The sequence below is a fragment of the Montipora capricornis genome, chromosome 8, assembly GCF_036669925.1.
Source record: "Montipora capricornis isolate CH-2021 chromosome 8, ASM3666992v2, whole genome shotgun sequence".
NCBI lineage: Eukaryota > Metazoa > Cnidaria > Anthozoa > Scleractinia > Acroporidae > Montipora > Montipora capricornis.
The window spans coordinates 44,318,886-44,331,385 of record NC_090890.1 but is presented as its reverse complement, the minus strand read 5'-3'; the positions used below and the strand labels follow the sequence as shown (position 1 = coordinate 44,331,385).

Below are 12,500 nucleotides of genomic sequence, written 5' to 3'. Positions count from 1 at the left end.
GGCGTAAAACTCAGTTGAACATGTTTTGTAATAAAGCAATACAGGACGTTTTCCGTGTTTCCATAGCCTCATCTAAACACTCGGGGAGTTGGAAGAATTCGAGACAGTTATACAAACCCGAGACGCAGTCGAGGGTTTGCATAACTGTCGCTGTTCGCTGACATCCTTCAACTCTAACTCAGCATCACACATACAAAATATGTTTTAAGCGTAAAACTTGAACTCCCCATTGACTTACTTGGCTTCATTTTGTCACAGACTGGTAAGCATTAGAAACCGGTTTATTCCAAAACTTGGAACAATCGCTCGAAAAGTGTATTCCATGTTTTTGTAACATTTTCAGAGACCTTTGCGTGTTCCCATGGATTTTTTTTATGCTGCCTTAGGTCGCCAGACATTTTTTGTTAATTACTCAATTTGCTGAATTCTTTGTACCATAGTTATGGTTCCATAAATGGAACGCTCCTGCTTTGTAAACGCAAAACCTCGTTACAAGACAGGGATGCAAAGCAGCGAGATCAAATGAAGACCAGATCCATGCCGGTTCAGTCCCACAGCTTTCGCGGGAAAAATAACTGTCACTGTTTCAAGCCGAAACGTGTGCGGCACATGAGAAAAAGGGGATCATACGATATCTGTCAGTAATAAGGAGCTTAAGTTTTCGAGGATCGCGTAAACGATTGAATGAGGCATAGTTAATGAGGGCAGCCTCCCTTCACCTCCGTCTCATGAAATTTCTCCGTCTCTGCCTGCCATTGTCGGTATTCACCAGCTAAGCGATTAGTTTATAGATTGAGGGTCGTAAGTTAGAAAACTATAATAGGTTATTGAGTCTCCCTCCTGAAATACAGTTATTCCTACACCCTTTAGAAGATTGAATCACAACTGAAGAAAGTCGCCGGCATTTTATGAGGTTCGCAACCGGCTCGAAGGGCTGAATTTTAAAATCTATTTCTCTGTTCAAAGGCAAGTTATCTGGCAGTACTCATATTCTTGCTGACAATATAAGTTGGATAGCGATCTGAATGCACTGAACGAGCGACGAATGAAAGAGTGAGTTTTATTCACAACAACGAGCGGATAAAAATCGCACACTTATAGCAAGCGAAGCAACTACGAATTAACTCGTTTCAGTAAGATAAATCTTTTTACAACAGTTTGACTTCAGTCTTCTTCTCCTGAGAGCGGGACCAAAGCGTTGGTTTGCCACCTGCGGCTTCATGTTTTCTTGCGATATTTTTGTTTTAATTTTATCGCCCTACTAATTGCTTTTTCCGACTACTCGACCTTTGAGAGGATGTAAGATGATGACCAGGGGATCATTGAAAAAAGATCGAAAGCTCTTTTGTAAGAGTCGAACCTACGAGTTCTGATCGTCTACCCTTGCACCATGAAAGATTCGTGGGAGCTACTCCATAAAACTAGGCGGGATTCTTTCCATTTGACAGAACTGACCAGTCAGACCGGGCAATTTGGAAGGACTAACTCTATAACGTCTTCAAGTTAACACACTTCAAGGATGATATACACTCATCCAGAAGAATGCGAGGGATTATCGTGCAAGTGTTCCTTCAAAATCGTTCAGTGCATTTTCTTTGCAAACTGACGGGTCTGGCCGGGCAAGTCTGACAAGAGGAAAGCGCCCTAGGACTGAATTTTTCGAAATAGTGCCTGGTATTTTTTGAACTTACGGCGCAAGTCAAAACGAAGGAGACCAGTTATCGACATCGACTTCAGTTACCTCTCCTCGTACTGGGAAATATTGGCCCTCGTTCTGTACTGCCACGACCTCGGGTCAATGTTTCCCAGCATGGCCCTCGCGCTCAATTGGTAAGAGGTTTAAAAATATTTTGTTCGATTCCCTAGTCATTATAAAAAAAACCTAAACCTTTCATTCATTTACCAGGGCGGCCAAGTACAGCCTTCTTCAATAACACTAGACGTCCGAGTTTTATAACGCTGTAGCCGTAAATCTTCTTTCTCGATTACCATAAAAAGTACTGCAGATGGCAGCATGCAGCAAATGTTTGTCGATTTCTTTCTTTCATGCTATTATTAGAAAAACATTCTTTGGCGTAAGACTAAGCCTGCGTGGCCGGAATAATCGGGGACGGGGAAGGAGAGCAAGGGGGATTGGGGAGAGGGGAGAAGGAACGCCTGCCACAAGAACCCCATTCGCTTCATTTCTGCTTTCACTGGCAAACGCAAATTTCTGATTGGCTAATTTTTGACAGTAAGTCTCTTGAGAATTGAAGCAATTAAGGGTGCGTTCGATTGACCGTATTCCGGAATAAGAATATATGGAATATAAGTTAGAAATCCTTCGTTTTTACGGAGATTCACATTAAAATTGTCAAACATACGCTAAAATGCTATTTGAAACATATTTTTATTATCCTTGCTGCTTCGAAACGCGCTCAAAATACCGTTTTAATCATCACTCCACGTATTCTTTATTCCGGAATAGGGTGAATCGAACGCGCCCTTAATCCCTCTTTTACTGCGTGCCCGAGGATGTATTACCGAAGGCTTTGGCAGATTTGAACTTGGTTTCGGGCAGCGAATTTCGATTGAAACAAGAGCAAGAAGTTGCAGTAAGAGCACTTGTAGACGGAAATGATGTGTTGGCGGTTTGGCAAGAGCCTTATCTACCAAATGTTCGTTACTGGATGGCCAGGCAGCAATGCTGGTGATTTCTCCGCTGATCACAGGCTCCCCAAGCTGAAAATACGTGGTGTATGCGACAGTTTGTGTATATAGAGAATTGTAAACAAACAGCGGTTACAAACATTTTCATTTTATACTTGACGTTTCGTATGTTGCAGCATACATCATCAGAAGTGACGGTTAAAAACTGTTACACAGAATTTTAAAAAACTAGAGCGAGGAACTGGTGACTAGTTAAAAAGTGTGATAACAAAATCGTAACTTCCGGTAGTCGATTCTTCCGGAAGAAATTAATAAAGAAAAAGCTTCTCACTACCAATGTTTTCATTGAGAGAGGGTTTTAAGTCACTGATTAATAGCGTTTCTTTAATTTTACATTGCATGTCGGACTTCCCAGTTGCGAGGATTTCAAAATGGTCCCATTTGATGTTATGACCGGTAGAAATTGTATGGTCTGCAACAGCAGAGGCGTAGCCGACTTGTGTAAGAGCTTTGAAATGCTCGGACTTCCTGTCATGCAATCTTCTTTTTGTTTTGCCGATGTAGAAGGAATCACAGTCCCAACAACTGGCTTTGTATACTATTTTTGATCTTTGAGAACGACTGAAACGATCTTTGTAGGGAAAAAAAGACTTAATCCTGCAAGTGTTTTGAAAAATAACCCTAAGATTGACACAGCCATAAAACTTACTAATACAAGATTTAACACGTCGAGTAAGAGCTTCACTTTGAAAGCCCAAAAAAGGCAAGACAAGAATGATATCTTTCTTAGGAACAGTGGTGGCAGGTTCAGCAGACCTGTTTTTTTGTCTGTTCAAAACATCATTAATGTTGTAACAAAGGACGCCTCTTGGGTAACCATTTTGAAGGAGAGTGTTCTTGAGATCGAAGAGAGTCGACTGTAACAAGGAAGAACTCGAGCAGATGCGTAAGCAGCGATAGGTGAGGGTGCGGATTAAATTTATTTTATACTTTCTAGGAGTGAAAGAGTCCCACTTGGTGTAGAGGCCAGTGAAAGGAAGGAAGTAAGGAAGAATGGATGGCTCTTAATGATTTGCGAAATGATACTTCTATTATTATTACTAAACCTGACAAAGGAAATGGTGTTGTAATTGTCAACAGACATGATTACCGCAGCAAAATGAAACAGTTGATTTCCGATGGAACGAAATTTAAGTTGTTGTCACACAACCCAACCAAGTCTAGGGAGAACAGTCTTATTTCCTATCTTCGTAACCTCAAGCGAGATTGTATAATTGATGAAGCTACATTTAGAAAAATCCTTCCTTGTGGATCTACTGCTGGTGTTCTTTATGGTCTTCCTAAAGTCCACAAAACTGGTTGCCCCTTTCGCCCGATTGTCTCCTCAGTTAACACATACAACTACAATCTTGCCTCTTTTCTTGTTGATGTCCTTAAACCGATCTCCACCAACCAATTCACTATCAAGGACTCCTTCTCTTTTGTGGATTGGGCGAAGACTCATCAACACAACAATGAAATAATGTGCTCTTTTGACGTGTGTTCCTTATTCACGAACGTTCCACTCGACGAGACAATAGAAATTTGTCTTTCCAAGTTATACTCTCTTCCTGACCCTCCTGCCTTACCGCGACATGTCCTCAAAACCTTGCTCGAGTTTGCAACGAAGAAAAGCCACTTTGTATTTGATGGTCATTATTACGACCAAATCGATGGCGTTGCAATGGGGTCTCCGCTAGGCCCAGTATTAGCTAACATTTTCATGTGTGACTTTGAACAGAAATGGTTGGCTAATGTAGATTCTCGTCCCTCCATTTGGTTTAGATATGTGGATGACACATTTTCTTTGTTCGACAGTGAAGCCACTGCGGCCAGTTTTCTGCATTTTCTTAACACCAGACATCCTAACATCAAATTTACAATGGAACTTGAAGAAAACCAGGAGATTCCATTTTTAGATGTCCGCATTAAGCGCAATCTCAACAATTTCACAACAACAGTACATCGCAAAACAACTTTCACTGGCCTCTACACCAAGTGGGACTCTTTCACTCCTAGAAAGTATAAAATAAATTTAATCCACACCCTCACCTATCGCTGCTTACGCATCTGCTCGAGTTCTTCCTTGTTACAGTCGACTCTCTTCGATCTCAAGAACACTCTCCTTCAAAATGGTTACCCAAGAGGCGTCCTTTGTTACAACATTAATGATGTTTTGAACAGACAAAAAAACAGGTCTGCTGAACCTGCCACCACTGTTCCTAAGAAAGATATCATTCTTGTCTTGCCTTTTTTGGGCTTTCAAAGTGAAGCTCTTACTCGACGTGTTAAATCTTGTATTAGTAAGTTTTATGGCTGTGTCAATCTTAGGGTTATTTTTCAAAACACTTGCAGGATTAAGTCTTTTTTTCCCTACAAAGATCGTTTCAGTCGTTCTCAAAGATCAAAAATAGTATACAAAGCCAGTTGTTGGGACTGTGATTCCTTCTACATCGGCAAAACAAAAAGAAGATTGCATGACAGGAAGTCCGAGCATTTCAAAGCTCTTACACAAGTCGGCTACGCCTCTGCTGTTGCAGACCATACAATTTCTACCGGTCATAACATCAAATGGGACCATTTTGAAATCCTCGCAACTGGGAAGTCCGACATGCAATGTAAAATTAAAGAAACGCTATTAATCAGTGACTTAAAACCCTCTCTCAATGAAAACATTGGTAGTGAGAAGCTTTTTCTTTATTAATTTCTTCCGGAAGAATCGACTACCGGAAGTTACGATTTTGTTATCACACTTTTTAACTAGTCACCAGTTCCTCGCTCTAGTTTTTTAAAATTCTGTGTAACAGTTTTTAACCGTCACTTCTGATGATGTATGCTGCAACATACGAAACGTCAAGTATAAAATGAAAATGTTTGTAACCGCTGTTTGTTTTCTTTTCCTGTTGAAATTGAAATGGCCAAAGGACAAAAGTATATAGAGAATTGTATGGGAAAATCACCGATCGTAAAAAAATTGTGTAAATAACTATCTCATTTGAAATAAAGTTTTCCTACCTCAAATGTACGACGAACTTGTCTCTTTTGCCGAGTTTATAGCCATTCTGACGCCGTTTAGTGAAGTTATCCGGTAGGCCGTTACTAAAATAATAGGAAGGCCGACCACTCCATCCATCGCTGGCCAGACCTCACTCCACAAATCATTTTCTCCTCAACAGGAAAAGTCCCGAATCGCAATAAAAACAACAGTTCCATAAAGCCCAATAAATTTCACTCCAAATACGTGTGTTTCGGCGGCCGAAAGACTCGTGAAGAACGAAAACTTTGTCTGAAAATTCACCTCTTCGGCTTTCCTCAGAGGCTTGTGACTGGGCAGTCAACAACGGAAACTCGCAAGATGGTTTCAGCCTCAACTCTGATTGTCCATTTGAATTTGACCGCGCGCTGGCAACACGACCGTTGTTAACTGCCCGGTCACAAGTTAGTGCAAATTAGTGAAATGAAATCGCTTGGATCACCCTGCGAGCAGAGCCTCCTTTTGTCTTTTTCTTTACTGAGGAGGAGATAAGTAGGCTCTGCCCGAATCGCGTCAACTCTCTGAAGCCGCCGCAGCCCGAACTTCTGGACTAGTCAATCTTGTTTTCTCTCGTCAAACCGGTGCGTCCGTTTAGTGACAAAACCGATGGTTATAATTGAGCCAAACCAAGATGGCGGCGAGATCTGGCATATTAGGCTTGGGTTCGAGACTGTATCCTGGCAACATGCAGCGCATATTCAAAAAAAATCCGACTCGATTCTCGAGAACGCCAAAATCGAGCAAGCAAAAGAAAGGCTCTGCTAGCAGGGTGCGCTTGGATATTCAGCGGTGGCAGTATAGTATAGTATAGTAAAAAGCAGAGACCTTGTCTAAAATTCAGCATTGCTATAGATGAATTGCATTTGAACTAGATCAAATCACTGGGGCGCAAGGCGAAATAAAAATTTTCGACTTTATGAAAGGCCAAATATTTAAAAATTAATTTCTTGTGAACTAACAGCGCTAGGAATCTGAAACTTTGCGTACAATTTAGCTAATTGCTATAGATTAACTGTGCCAAGTTTGAAAAGGAACGGATGAATACATCGCGAAATAAAAATGTTCGAAGTTTGGGACATGGAAAATTCAAAAATTTGCTTTTCGTGAACTAAAATCCCTGGAAATCTGAAACTTTGCATACAATTCAGCGCATTGCTATAAATTAACTGTGCCTAGTTTGAGCAATAGCAGATGAAAAGAACGCGAAATAAAAATTTTCGAAGTTTTGCGCGTGTGAACTAACAGCACTTCGCATACAATTCAGTGCATTGCTACAGATTAACTGTGCAGGAGCGTATGAAGGAAGAACCCCGATATATTCCGGAGACGTTCAGCCCACACAACGCCAAATGATTCTTTTCTCTGCGATGTAAAAGGTTCACAAAAGTTTTCGTCGCCGAAAGCTACTTTTAACTCCGGAGACACTGTTGGAGTACGACAAGGACGAACTCTTTTCTTCTTAACGATATGCGATTTTGATTGGATATTATCTGACAGCCAGACGTTTTGAAGACGTTCCTATTTTGCATATTAATTAGGGGGCGGGAATGAAAAGAAATGTTGTGGCAGGCGCTTCCTTTCCTTCTCCCCTCACTTCTCGCGCGCGCTTTCCTTCTCTTCCCCTTTCTAGTGCCGGCCACGCAGGCTACGTAAGACTCAGAAAGTATAAAATAAATGGATGTCTCTTTCCACTGGCAGGACAAACGTTTCATGATAATTTCAAAATTGTTCTTGCTGAATTACAATGATATGCAGGCGTGAGAGACCTGTTTGCAGATGTAGTATTACCGATTTTTTTTTGTATTGTCTGGCCGGACGAGGGGGGGGGGGGAGGGGGGAGAGGGTAGGGGGAAGGGGAGGTGAGGTGGCCAATACGCTTCGTCACGTTTTGTAATTAATAAAGCAGCTCAATGCACCGGAAATTACACGGGGTGGCCGTGATCTAAAACTAGAGGAGGATTATCCAAAGTGCGTCTTTGTTCACTGTTGAAGAAACACGAAACTAATGCTTGGACTGCTCAGACGCTCCTTGAGTGCTACCACTCAAAAAAAATTGTTTGAGCTAAATTGCGAGTCATGTGTTATCGTACAGTCCATGCAAGTGAGAAAGTCTTACGTTAAATTAGTCAAATAAAAACCAACTGAGCTTGGTTCAATGGTTTACGGGTTCCTCAGAATCTCATGTAAGTCAACGGTATAGCACATGGTGTCGACTCCTGTTCAGATTGAACCGGAGCAGGCCTTTTTTTCTTAGTATCCCAGCGTCGATAGTCATCATTTCTCTTGCCACTCAACGATCCCGCAGTCATCTTTCCAGTTTCCTAAATTAACTGGCTGTTGACCAGCGGCAGCAGACCTTTTTTGAGAAGGGAGAGTTTATTTTGTAGACCAAGACATTTGCCCATTTCACCTTTTCATTGAAATAGCGGGTTCCGACATTTGAAATGAAACTTTTTCAAGTAAGTTTCCACGACGGTTTGATTTTTTTTTCCACTCTCAAGAGTGGATTACGTGTAATCAGTGGTCACCTGTTTGTATTAGTGGCGTTGATAGTGTGTTTATCGCTGTCTAGAGGCCTTTTTATCAGACATTCGGCTTAGAACTTAAGACCCAATTTTTTTAAGTGCAGATTGTTCGCTGTCTCTTTTCTTATACATATATATTTTCATAGTTTTGAAATTAAATTTCTAACAATTAGTTCCGGTTTGATTATAAATTGCGACTCGGTCGGTCTATCAAAAAGTAAAGACGACTGAGCAAAGACCCTGAACTGACAAATTCAAGCTGCTCATTCACAGTGCATTGATTTTGAGGAACTAACCAAGGATTAATACAAACAATTCACGTCAAAATTGTCCTACTAAAAATGACCACAAATATCCCTAATCATTACGTGAAACTGGATGAAACACATTTAATTTGTTAATGAAACTAAAACATGATGATACAGAGAAAAATGCACCTTGAGTTTTAAAGAAATTAACTGGTGTTCAACTAAATGAGTCAATGGCTTCAAAGAGCTAGAGGGTGTTTTTTTTTTTTTGTATAAGTAGTGATCCAGCTGTTCCGTGCAGTACTAACAACTGCGTTCAGTTTGATAGCAATGACTCCCGGCGGAATGAAATGCAGTCTTACCGATTCAGTACCAAAAGCTTATTACAGCAATTTGTCTCAGCGGATGATATATTAAACATGCACAACGAAACGGTCTCAAAGAGAAAATGAAAGAAAAAAAATACGCGTATAACACACACATTTTATACGACTTGCACAGTTGAGAGTTTGAGATGACTGAGCGTGATTGCCAAGAGAGTAAGGCGTCAAGGGATGTTCTCTAACATCGTAGAATAAGCAAAGGAACACTGACAATTATTTTCCTAACGTTTTACAATTATCAGCTAACGCGCAAGTGAAAACTGCAAGACCTTGAGTGATAACCACCATGCATGAACTCAGTCTTCGCAGCTGTTTTACTAATCATGGACTGAGGGAGTCAAACAACTTTGTTCCTGAAACTCAGTTCCTTTTTCAACTTGTGAATGATGGTATCTCTTTGAGCGCTTCATAATACTTTAAGCTTACCTGTAGGCAGCTAGGCTCTATCTGTCTGGACCTCTTGACTGGGAATCAAAGCACTCAAGCTCTGAGCGATTAACTTATGCTTTTCTGTAGAGGTTACTCTCTTTTTGATCGACCTGCAATGGGAGATGAACTTAATAATATGACAAATTGGTCTTGGTATGTCCTATAGGCTTAACCCTTCGCGCCGTTCAGTAAGATCCCGCAGATTATCGATAATACTTCTGATTTAGACATTCCACAGCATGACTGATCCCAAGAGCTACTTTTGTGTTTTGTTCTGAAGTTTCATTTTTGTTCAAGACTGAGTGCACTCTTTGTTGCATTGGCAGCCGATTTAATTGGACTTAGCATTTGACCCGGCTCAGTTGTTACAAACCGCCCGAGATGTGCTCCTGAAGAATTAGTAGAGGATGCAAGTACACGGGAGGTAAGCGATTGTGTGAGTGATAATGATCTTTCTTTTACAACTCGATTTAGAACATTCAAGGAAAGAATAATAACCCCTAGAATTTACCTAATAGAGACGACCCGCCTTTTTTCTTGTATAATGCAATCCCAAAACTCTCGTCCAAATAAAGGCTGACAGTTTTGTTTTACATTAATTTAATTGTTTTTCCATTTTGCAGACTGATTCCATTTGTCTAAGCAAGTTTAGATAATCTGGAAGAAACCCGAGTCAGTGAGAAAGAGTCCGAGTTTAAAAAAGAACTCGGTAACGTTTTAAAGATCAAGAATAACTGAACTTAAATCTGCGCACACAGTTTTATTACCGGCTTTTTTAACGAAAGCTTTATCAGACAGTTGTGTGGATCCCTCGATAAACCAGAAAATGACCAAAGCATTTAATCACCAACCACTGAGTGAATTGAAAATCCGTACCACGATTGGTAAAAAACTGAATAGGCCATATCCGTATTCTCAATTTTGGACTGGAACTACAATAGCTTGCAATGGAGGCGAATGCGGGGGAATCTTTTCAAATGCAAGTACTTTTTAACATATTCCCCCGCGTTAGCCACCATTGCAAGTTAGTTCCAGTCAAATACTGAGAATATGAATATGGTCTATTTTCGATTTGAATGAAGATTGGCTTACCAACGGTGATGCTACTTGGAAGAAGGGTCCAAAGTATACTTCACGCTTACACTCGAAAATTGTAGTTTGTGTCATGTGAAAAGAGCCAACAGCGAACTTCTACGGTGGTCAAACACTTTATTAGACGTGTTCTCCCCGGCCCTTCGGGATTCTTCAGTAAAAAGTGTTACACACACACGACTACAGCTAGTCCTGTGTGTGTAACACTTTCTACTGAAGAAGCCCGAAAGGCGAAACGTCTAATAAAGTGTTTGACCACCGAAGAAGTTCCGCTGTTTGCTCTTTTCACACAAACTAGTCACAAAAACATAGACTTGAACTAGGTAAAAAACATTGATTTGCTACTCTGAGTTTCATGCTTCTTACGAAGAAATCATCAGGCAACTGCCAGAAAGAAGGAAAACATGGTGTTTTATAGAAAAAAGCGGTGGCGATTTGTTTTTGGCTAGAATGCATAGCAACGGTTAAAAAAGACAAGCAATTTTACAGTAAACTGCTAAAAATAAATCTTACAGGCTTAGGTGATTATTCTATTTAGAAAGAATTTCTTTGCATGTCTGCAACTCGATACAAGTTCATTTCTGTTGTTCAGGGTTGCCATATTATATAGTACTTTTCCCACAGACACAAATTACACTTCTTTGCTACATATGAATACGATATGGCATGCCTAACAATCCGCCATTTCATTTGATAGTCAACTTTCTTGTCTTTCAAGCCCCACACATATTTAATTGCTCAGCGGAATTTTTGTAGCATACATGACGGTTATTTTCGTGACATTATGTTTTACGTCAAGCGTGAAAAAATTAGGTGTGGCCAGAAAAACACTCACCCTTATTTTGAAACATAAGATGCTTTTTAATCAGTTTAGGTCATAAAATATTAAAAGTATCTTCCTTCCACTGAGAGTCGTACAATAAAGCCGCCGCGAAGATTTGAATGATCCCTGCAATTAGGTTTATGTTTAATCCGCTCTCAGTTTTTTTTTTTTTGTCGCTCACATTATGCCTTTTTCCATTATAACAAAGCGATCCACAGTTTTAGTTGGCAAAACATAGGAAATTTTTAAAAATTGTAATCAGTGACAATCCGGAAAAATCAAATGGATTATCGAGAGACTGTGAGAACTTGTCTGAAAATTGTTTCACGCCAATAGTGTAATTAAATGTCTTAGCGGAACTCCCATGATTGGTTAGAAAAGCAACTTCCCTCCAATATTCAGTGCCGACTTCCTATCTGTGACATACTATCAAGAAATTAAGCCTAAAAGGCTAAATACGTGGACACTGAAATCAAAGCCCTGACCGCTAAGAAAGGTAATTGATACATCCTTTGGGGAAACAGATATTTTTTGAGCCAATTAATTAGCTTTTCCTAAGATTAAAATAGCCGGTATGTCAGTCTCATTCTATTTTTATTTGCTTGCGATACTGAATTATCTTAGGTTACTACTCAGCGTCTGCAGGCAAAGATTTGGTTCAGTTAACCGAGTTTCGACTTATCAATAGGTAAAAAATGTAGTACGAGTACCATCTCGTTCTTTGGCCACATTACGCTCTACAATGCGCATGCTCAGTTTGCTAAATAAATTCCCTGTTCCCCGTGATTGGAACAATATGGTAGGTTTCTTATCAAGACAAAACTAATTACTTGGAAAACTTTTAAACTTTAAATTTTATTTTTTTTCAATTCTTAGATGAACGTTTTGGATTTCATTGTCATTTATGGGATTAGACGTACTTATGAATGCCACTCTCGTGCGACCGCCGGATTTTCACTTTCATTGTTTTTGTTTAGGACGTGCTATTAAATAAGCTTTATGAAGCCATGTAAGCTCAGTGATTATTACTCTTTTTTACCGTCAGTCTCTCTCCCCTGTGAAATGTCTTAGGGAAAGATACAAATTGGAGCTGAGCTCAGTCTGATGCTGGCATGATCTGAAACGAACAGAATCAAAGTATCTATAGTGTGACTTTCATATGACCTTGAAAAATAAACGTAAAAAAAGGACGTTAACAAAAATACAAAACATTTAGTTGGCTTGTCGAACGAACACAAATGAGCGCGAATTTTCATTGGCTTAGCGAACACGGATGAA

At 40.0% G+C, this 12,500-nt stretch overlaps 1 protein-coding gene and 1 long non-coding RNA gene across 7 annotated transcripts in view; one reads left to right on the top strand and one right to left on the bottom strand.

The window, feature by feature from the left end:
- LOC138059808 (uncharacterized) overlaps nucleotides 1-10,419 on the top strand; it is a 24,259-nt gene extending 13,840 nt beyond the window's left edge. The window contains exons 2-3 of the long non-coding RNA XR_011134252.1: nucleotides 9,634-9,731; nucleotides 9,931-10,419. This is a non-coding gene — a long non-coding RNA (uncharacterized lncRNA). The remainder of the gene's footprint in view (nucleotides 1-9,633; nucleotides 9,732-9,930) is intronic.
- Nucleotides 1-10,527, bottom strand: part of LOC138059807 (noggin-like) — a 42,865-nt gene extending 32,338 nt beyond the window's left edge. For 2 of the 6 annotated variants that reach the window (XM_068905433.1, XM_068905437.1), the window contains exon 1: nucleotides 5,704-6,352. The gene's annotated coding sequence lies outside the window, so the exon portion shown is untranslated. Of the gene's footprint in view, nucleotides 1-947; nucleotides 2,722-5,703; nucleotides 6,353-9,304; nucleotides 9,418-10,399 lie in introns of those variants that run through there. The other 4 variants (XR_011134250.1, XR_011134251.1, XM_068905434.1 and 1 more) reach the window with 4 other exon arrangements.
- Between the last annotated feature and the right edge of the window lie 1,973 nt (nucleotides 10,528-12,500).